Source organism: Fringilla coelebs, assembly GCF_963513975.1.
Source record: "Fringilla coelebs genome assembly, contig: SCAFFOLD_33, whole genome shotgun sequence".
Taxonomy (NCBI): Eukaryota; Metazoa; Chordata; class Aves; order Passeriformes; family Fringillidae; genus Fringilla; species Fringilla coelebs.
This window is the reverse complement of record NW_028167443.1, coordinates 1422561-1430875: the sequence shown is the minus strand read 5'-3', so window position 1 is coordinate 1430875 and position 8315 is coordinate 1422561. Positions and strand designations below refer to the sequence as shown.

At 53.3% G+C, this 8315-nt stretch overlaps 1 pseudogene across 1 annotated transcript; it reads right to left on the bottom strand.

Moving 5' to 3' along the window:
• Positions 1-7162: 7162 nt before the first annotated feature.
• On the bottom strand, positions 7163-8094 carry LOC311165893 (olfactory receptor 14A16-like; annotated as a pseudogene). Its single transcript has one exon. The product of its transcript is annotated as an olfactory receptor 14A16-like (transcript).
• Positions 8095-8315: the final 221 nt, after the last annotated feature.

Genomic DNA, 8315 nt, shown 5'->3' with positions numbered 1-8315 from the left:
CTGTTCTCACACTGCCAAAGAAAGCTGCTGATGCCAAGTGTGGCCAGGATGAGCCATTGCTGGGACTGAAGCCCCTCTTGTGGGGCCCTGCAAACAGCGCTCCAAAAGGAGCCCTTGGAGCTCTCCTGGGCCAGCGACTTCCTCTGAGTGGGGCCTCTCCCAGCCGGGAACTCTCCCGTTTGCTGCACTCGGGGATCCCAAACAACCACAGGGCCTGGGCCGATCCCCCCACTCCTCCAGGCTCAGCCCTTCACCTGCTGGGGAGATGCCAAAGCATCAGCAGTGAGCATTCTCTGCCCTCAGGGGAATTCCTCACAGGTGCCTTGCACTGACTCTTTGTGTCTGTGTGCACACAGGAGTGCCTGTGCTGGGGAAATGTGGCAGAAATGCTGCTCTCTGAGGGGTTTGAGTGCCTTGGATAGCTGAGTCAGTCAGGCCTCTAAGTGAGGTTAAATCACAAGGTCTACCTCACCTAGGCCTCATGACTGATGCTAAGTTTCTTTTAGTTGCCCTTGTGATGTCACACAGCCCCTGTGATGACACACTGCCCTCCTGTGATGTCACAGACCACTCTGGGACATCACACAGCACCCTTCTGATGTCACAGAGCCAATTCTGGGATGTCACCCTGGAATGTCATACAGCTCCTCTGTGATGTCACAGAAGACTCTGTGATGCCACAAAGTCACCCTGTGATGTCACTGTCTGTTCTGTGATGTCACAGCCTGCTCTATGATGTTATACAGCCACCCAGTGATGTCACAACCCACTCTCTAATTTCACTGGGCTGCGCTTTATGATGGCAGGATCTGCTCTCTGGCCTTACACCCTACACTATGATGTCGCAGGGAGCTCTGTGATGTCACAACCTCCTCAGTGATGTCACAAAACCCTCTCTGTAATGTCATACTGCCACTCTGTAATGTCAGAGCACACACTGTGACCTCACAGCCAGCTCTATGGTGTCATGCAGCCATGCCATGATGCCACAGCCTTCTCTGGGATGTCACACATTCCCCTCTATGATGCTGTAGCTTCTCAGTGACCTCACGCAACAAACTCTCTGTGATGTCATAGCCCAATCTGTGACCTCACACAGCCCACTCTGGGCTGTCACAAAGCCCCTTGCTGACATCACAGCTGCTCTGTGCCTCTCTGACACAGCCACAGAGGTGCTGCTGTGACACAGCCCCCTCTGGGACATGCCCCAGCCCCTGCCAGTGCTGAGCCCCTGTGAGCTCTGTCTGTGCCCTGCTGGTGTCCCTGAGGTGCCCTGGCAGTGCCCCAGCCCTGCTGGGCTGTGCACAGGAGCTGCTCCTGGCCAGAGCTGTCTCTCTGCAGTGCTGCCCTTGCCAGGAGCTGCCTCTGGGCCAGGAGCCCGGCCCAGCTCAGCAGCACAGACACAGCACCAGGACTTTCATCACCCTCTGGGGCTCTGTTGTTCTTTGCATAAGACTCAGTCCCTCAGAGTGTGCTCAAAGAACTTCTCAAGAATTCAAAGTGTGGTTGAAACACTGAAGTTTCTCATACATAAAATAGATCCTTCTGAGGGACAAGACTGACAATATGTCCCCAGGTTCCAGCTAGAGCAGAACACTGGAGGCAGTGATGACAGGTGGGGACAAGCAAGGCCAAGGTGTCTCTGGTGCTGAGCAAACCTGGATGTGTTTTAGGAATGCAAAGGGCCAAGGCCTGAGCCCCAGTCCATGGCAAGGCACATCCTGTCCCTCCCTCATTGCTCAGGGCTCTTCCCAGGATGGGCACTGGGATGTGGGGATGTGCAATGCCAGGGGCAGAAGTGTGGGACGGCCCCTGCCAGGCTGCTGAGCAGGGACAAGGAGGCAAGGAGGCCCGAGGGCTGCAAGGGTCACTTGTCCCCTCGTGGCCTCAGGGCCAGCAGCCATGGCCAAAGTGCTGCAGGGGTTGGCTCTGTCAGGGCCTTGCAGCTGCTGCCCATCCCTGTGCCCTGTGCAGCCCAGGCTGTCCTACGGTGTCCCTGCCCTGGCCTCTGTCCCTGCAGGCTGTCGTCATCCCCCGGCTGCCCCACCTGGCTGGCCCCTTCCTTTGCTGACAGCTCTGCCTCCTGCCTGCCTCTGCCTGCCCATACAAAGCCTTGGGCTGCTCCAGGCTCCTTCTGGGGGACATGCTGCACCACAGCCCTGCCCTGGCAAGGAAATTCCTCTCTTCTTGTGTCCAGACTGGGCCTCCCCAGCTGCCTTTGGCATTAATTTTTTCTTTGTCTGGCTGTTCTCTACTACGTCAAAAGGATCCACCATCTCTGAAACCACCCTTCAATCCCTCCCAGGGCTCTCTGCTGTCCTCAGTCTCCACCCCACTGAGCCAGAGCTCCTGTGTCCCTCTAGAGTGGTCAAGTGCTTGAGGCCAAGAGCACCTGTACAAGAGGGACAGTTCTTTCCTACTGGAAGGAAACCAAAGAACCCCGGGGTTTGAAGGCAGATGAGAGGCAGTCACCAGAGACCAAGGCAAGCCAGATCTGTCTGTCCTTGCAGCTTTTGTCTGAAAGCAGCCTTTGGATATAATGGGGAGTTTTGGGGGTGAAATTCCATTTCAGCCATGGGTTCCTGGACTGGAATGACAGTTCTCCATTGGAAGGAAAGGACAGAGCCCCAGTGTTTCAAAGGCTGATTAGATGCTGCCCCAAGGAGGCCAAGGCCAGCCAGACCTGTTGTCAGGGAGGAATCCTTGGACAGACAGAATTTGGGAGGCCAAACCCCACTTTTGTCTATGGGCATCTGGACAAGAAGGACAGTTCTTTTCCATAGGAAGGAAAATACGGATTCCCAGAGTTTCAAAGGCAGATGAGAGCTGGCCCTCAGGAATCCAAGGGAACCTGGACAGTCCTGGCAGCTTTTGTCTGGGAGCTATCCTTGGATATAAGGAATTTCAGAGGCAGATTCTCAATTTTGGCCATGAATACCTGGACTCGAAACATGATTTTTTCCATGAGAAGAAAAGCAGAGGCCCCCAGTGTTTTGAAAGCAGATGAGAGGTTGCCCCCAGGAGGCCAAGGCCAGCACAGAGTGAGTTGTGTGAGGTCACAGATTGGGCTATGACATCACAGAGTTTGTTGTGTGAGGTCATGGAGCAGCTACACAATCATAGATGGGATTCTGTGACATCACAGTGCAGGCTGTGACATCATGGCATGGCTGCATTACATCATAGAGTAGGCTGTGAGATGAACGTGTGTGCTGTGGCATTTCAGAGTGGGAGTATGACAACACAGAGAGAGCTTTGTGACATCACTGAGGGGGTTGTGACATCACACAGCTGACTGTGACAAAATAGAGTAGAGCCATAGAGCAGACTCTGCCATCATAGAGGGTGGCTCTGTGACACCAGAGGGTGGATTATGACATCACTGGGTGGTGGTATAACATCATAGAGCAGGCTATGAAATCACAGAACATCCTGTGTGTCACAGGATGACTTTGTGGCATCCCAGAGTCTTCTGTGGCATCACAGACCAGCTGTAGGACATCACAGAGTTAAATCCCAGCACACATCCTGTGTTATCACGAAGGAGCTTTGTGACATCACTGAGCAGGCTGTGACATCACAGCAGCTGTGTGTGATCATGGAGTCTCCTATGCTATCACAGAGTAGGCTCTGTGACATCATAGGCAGGACATAATAGAATGGATTCTGTCATCACAGGCTATCTCTGTGACAGATTTAATATTAAGGGACAGCAGCACAAATTCCTTGGCAGGAATCACTCTGCTCCTGACTGGACACTTCAGGCACACCAAAGAAACAAACAGGCAAACAGGCAACAACAAAACCAAACAAAATCCAGGCAATCAAACCAGAAATGAACCGTGAACTGGGGCTTTCCTTCCTATGGAAGAGAACTCTCCTTCTAGAGATGCCCATGAAATTTGGGGTTGACCTCCAACATTTCCTATTGTGTCAGACTGGAGGAGATTGTTGGCTCTAAACATTTCATGTGTGGGCGAGGAAGGGGCAGGTGCAGCCTTGCCCTGCCCTGGAACCCCAGCACTGCCCTGCCCTGGAACCCCAATCCCCCCAGAGCCTCTATCCCAGCCCAGCAGTGCCTGCCAGTCCCTGGCACAGCACAGGCAATGCTCCACAGCCACCTCTGGAGGCCCCAGCCCAGCTCCTGAGGGACCAAATGAGCCCAAGTCCCACCTGGGGGAAGGGCCCAGGAAGACCAAGGGGTATTTAAGGCTGACCACAAGGCAAGCACACATCTTGACCCTGCCTCCTCTTGGAATTTCTATCTGAACACCACTGAAATCCAGGAGTTAATAGCTGTGTGTGTGCTTCTTCAAATTGTTTTTGTCTTTCTCTCTTTCTGTGTCTTCTTCTGATTCACTCCTCTTGCAAATTTTGGTTAACTTAAAAGCAAACAGGCTAAAAGTTTGTGAAGTTGTATAGGCCAAGTTAATGCTTTGAGAAATGTTTTCTGTACATTGGGTATTGTATCAAACCATTTGCCAAGTTCCTCTAATTTTCTCAAGTTGCCAGAAAAGGCTGTTTGGTTGTTTTGAGCTCCTGAGAATCTCTTGTCAGTATTTCTCTAGTACATCCAACTCAGAGGACACAAACAATTGTAATTCCTTTTAAAATGTCTCCTTGAGAGAGTTGCTTTGGGGATGGGAGTCAGGGCTTGTCCATCCTGCTTGGCACAGCCCAGGCAGGGCTTTCCCATCCACATTCCACACTCCATATCCCAGCTGGAGCCGCTGGTGCCTCTGACTTGTGCTGCCCCAGCCGCAGGGATGCTCTCGTTGTCTGCCCATTCCCCCATGGGCTCTGGGCAGGGATGGCCTCAGTAGGGGCTGCTGACATCCTCAGCAACTTGGAGGCTGCTGCTGCATTTCACTGCTCCAGAGGCTTGTTCATCCTTCAGCTCTTCAGTTTGGGAATTCAGTGTCCCAGGGCTCATTAACATTCAGAACACCTTAACAAGCCAAGCCTCTGGGAATAATTTGAGTTAAGTGTTCAAATCTTTTGTGGTTGATTAGGCAGATTTCAGAAGCCTATTCAATGTGAATGCACTATGTTTAAAAAGACAGTGAGAAAACATTTCTTTAAAGTCCTTTTTAGGTTCTATTAATCTTTGTTAATTCATTGATATGTGCAATATCCAATATTCACCGAATCCAAGTACCTCCTCATACAGTCTTAATAGATATGAAAATCAAGACACTTCATGACTCATAATCAATCAGATTTTTTTCCCCACCCCCTCCCCAACATTTTCTTCATCCAATGCCTGGCACTCCTATGGATCAGGAATGGTGTGGCCAGCAGGAGCAGGGCAGTGATCCTTCCCCTGTGCTCAGCAATGATTGGGCAGTACCTCAAGTGCTGTGTCCAGTTCTGGGCTCCCCAGTTTAGGAAGGACATGGAGGGGCTGGATCCTGTCCAGAGAAGGGCAATAAGGCTGATGAGGGGTCTGGAACACAAGTCCTGTGAGTTGCGACTGAGGGAGCTGGGGTTGTTTATCTTGGAAGAAGAGGAGGCTCAGGGGAGATAAGGCAGTGTCAGGGCCTAGGTTGGACTTGATGATCTCCAAGGTCTTTCCCAACCTTGCTGATCCTGGGATTCTCTGAAAGCACCCTTGGAGCAGTTGCAGGGTGAGCCCTGGGCCTCCTCTTCAGAAGCTCCAGCAGCCCAGGTCTCTCAGCTTCTCCTGCCAGCCCCAAAGCCCATCCTGTCAGTCCTGCAGAGCCTCTGCAGCTCCTCCTCACTGTCCAGAACAGGGAGCCCCAGAGGCAGACACAGCAGCCCAGATGTGTCCCCCTGGCCTGTGGCAAGGGAGCAGCAGGAGGCACTGCAGGAGCCTGCAGACAATTCCTGCAGCATTGTAGGATGATCCTGCTGCCCAAGGGATGTTCCCATGGTGCCAAGTCAGAAACTGCAATGGGGAGTGGGGCCAGAGAGGAAAGGGCAAACAGGGATGGGCTGTTTGCAGGGGAGGGAACAGGGGTGAGCAAGAGGAAGAAATTTGAAGCAGGAAGAGGAAAGAAATCAAAGGCGAAACCAAGGAAATGCTCATGGCAGTTTGGGGGTGGCTGCCAGGCAGCTCTGGCTTTGAGCAATAGCGTCTACAGTGGGACAGGAGACTCCCAGCTGATGGGAACAAACTTTCTGGCTGACTGCAGAGGCCACGACAAAGCTGAGTGGTTTCCTGGGTGTCCCCCAGCCCTTCCTGGCCCCAGGGGCAAATGGCATTTGTGCTCCCTCAGGTTCATGTCCCCACAACAACAGCATGTGGGTGCTCCCACCTGCTCTGTGCAATGCAAACAGGGGCTCCTGAGCCACTGCTGCTGTGTCTGTGCCTGCAAGGATGGGGCACCTGTGTGAGCTGGGGGAGAGGCTAGAGCTGCAGAGAGGGATGTTCTTGGCAGCTCCATGAGGACGCTATGGGATGCTGCCCTGGGCTGTCCTATACACTGGTGATGAATCAGCCCCTGCTCTGCTGCTCCTTCCCATCTTCCCCAGGGCCCTTGCAAAGCACCAGCCATGTTGTTTGCCCCCAGCCTGCCCACAGCAAGCCTGGGGCTGCTCACAAGAGTTTTCTGTGCTGAGAATTGGCCTGGGCATGTTCTTGAGAGAGCCTGGGTAAGGAGCCTGTAGCCCCCAGCGCCTGGCCTGAGGCATCAGCGCTGCCCCAGCAGTGCCCATGGCCTGTCCCTGCTGCAGCCTGGCACTGTCACCCCAGGACTGTTCCCATCCCCAAGAGCATTTAGGTCCTACAGCAACCCCAGAGCCACCAGGGCAGCAGGGCAAGGCCACAGGAGCAGCACTGGAACCAGCAAGTGCTGCTGCTCCTGGGCACAGCTGCTGTGCCAGCACTGATCTGCCCCCAGCTCTGCACACAGACATTGCTGCTGCAGCTCCAGAGAAGGCCACAAAAGGACATCACTGCAGAAAACTTTGCTGGCAGATCCTTTAGTTCATTTAAAGACACTGAGAGCAAAGCCCCTCATTGACTCAGTCTGTGGCCACAGGGAAGGTGGAGAGAAACAAAATGAGAAACGGCACAAACAATGTCTTTGTGGACAACATGAAAAACAAAAACAAAGGAAAAAAGCCCCCAGAACCAAACCAACAAAAAGTATCAAAGATGACTTTTATTACAAGTGAATTGAAGAAATTGGCCAGAAGTTTAATGTTTCTGAAAGCATCCAGTCATCAGTGTCCACACTGCAGCCTTGAGGTCCTGGTTCCTCAGGCTGTAGATGAGGGGATTCAGGGTTGGAGGCACCACCGAGTACAAAACTGACAGGGCCAGATCCAGGGTTGGCGAGGACATGGAGGGGGGCTTCAGGTAGGTTGAAAATGCGGTGCTGACAAACAGGGAGACCACAGCCAGATGAGGGAGGCAGGTGGAAAAGGCTTTGTGCCATCCCTGCTCCAAGGGGATCCTCAGCACAGCCCTGAAGATCCGCACATAGGAGAAAACAATAAACACAAAACAACCAAATGATAAACAAAGACTAACCACAGTGAGCCCAAATTCTCTGAGATAGAATTCTGAGCAGGAGAGCTTGAGGATCTGCGGAACCTCACAGAAGAACTGGCCCAGGGCATTGCCATGGCAGAGGGGCAGGGAAAATGTACTGGCCGTGTGCATGAGAGCATTGAGAAAGGCACTGGCCCAGGCAGCTGCTGCCATGTGGGCACAAGCTCTGCTGCCCAGGAGGGTCCCGTGGTGCAGGGGTTTGCAGATGGACACATAGCGGTCATAGCACATGATGGTCAGGAGGGAAAACTCTGCTCCCATAAAGAAAAGAAAGAAAAAGAGCTGAGCAGCACATCCTGTGTAGGAAATGTTCCTGGTGTCCAGAGGAAATTGTGCATGGCTTTGGGGATAGTGGTGCAGATGGAGCCCAGGTCAGTGAGGGCCAGGTTGAGCAGGAAGAAAAACATGGGGGTGTGTAGGTGGTGCCTGCAGGCTATGGCGCTGATGATGAGGCCGTTGCCCAGGAGAACAGCCAGGGAGATGCCCAGCAAGAGGCAGAAGTGCAGGAGCTGCAGCTGCCGTGTGTCTGCCAATGCCAGCAGGAGGAAGTGGCTGATGGAGCTGCTGTTGGACATTGGTGGTGCAATGGCATGGGGATCTGAAAAAAAAGAAGTAATCATGGAATAGTTGGGTTTGGAGAGGACTTTAAATATCCCAGCACAGACGGCGGCCACTTTCCCCCCACTGCCTGCCCAGGGCTCTGCTGCCTGGAGCTGTCCCTGCCGGCAGCTGCTTCCCTGTGCCCAGGGCTGGGCCCTGCCAGTGCTGCCAGAGTCCAGCCCAGCCCTGGGGGCCC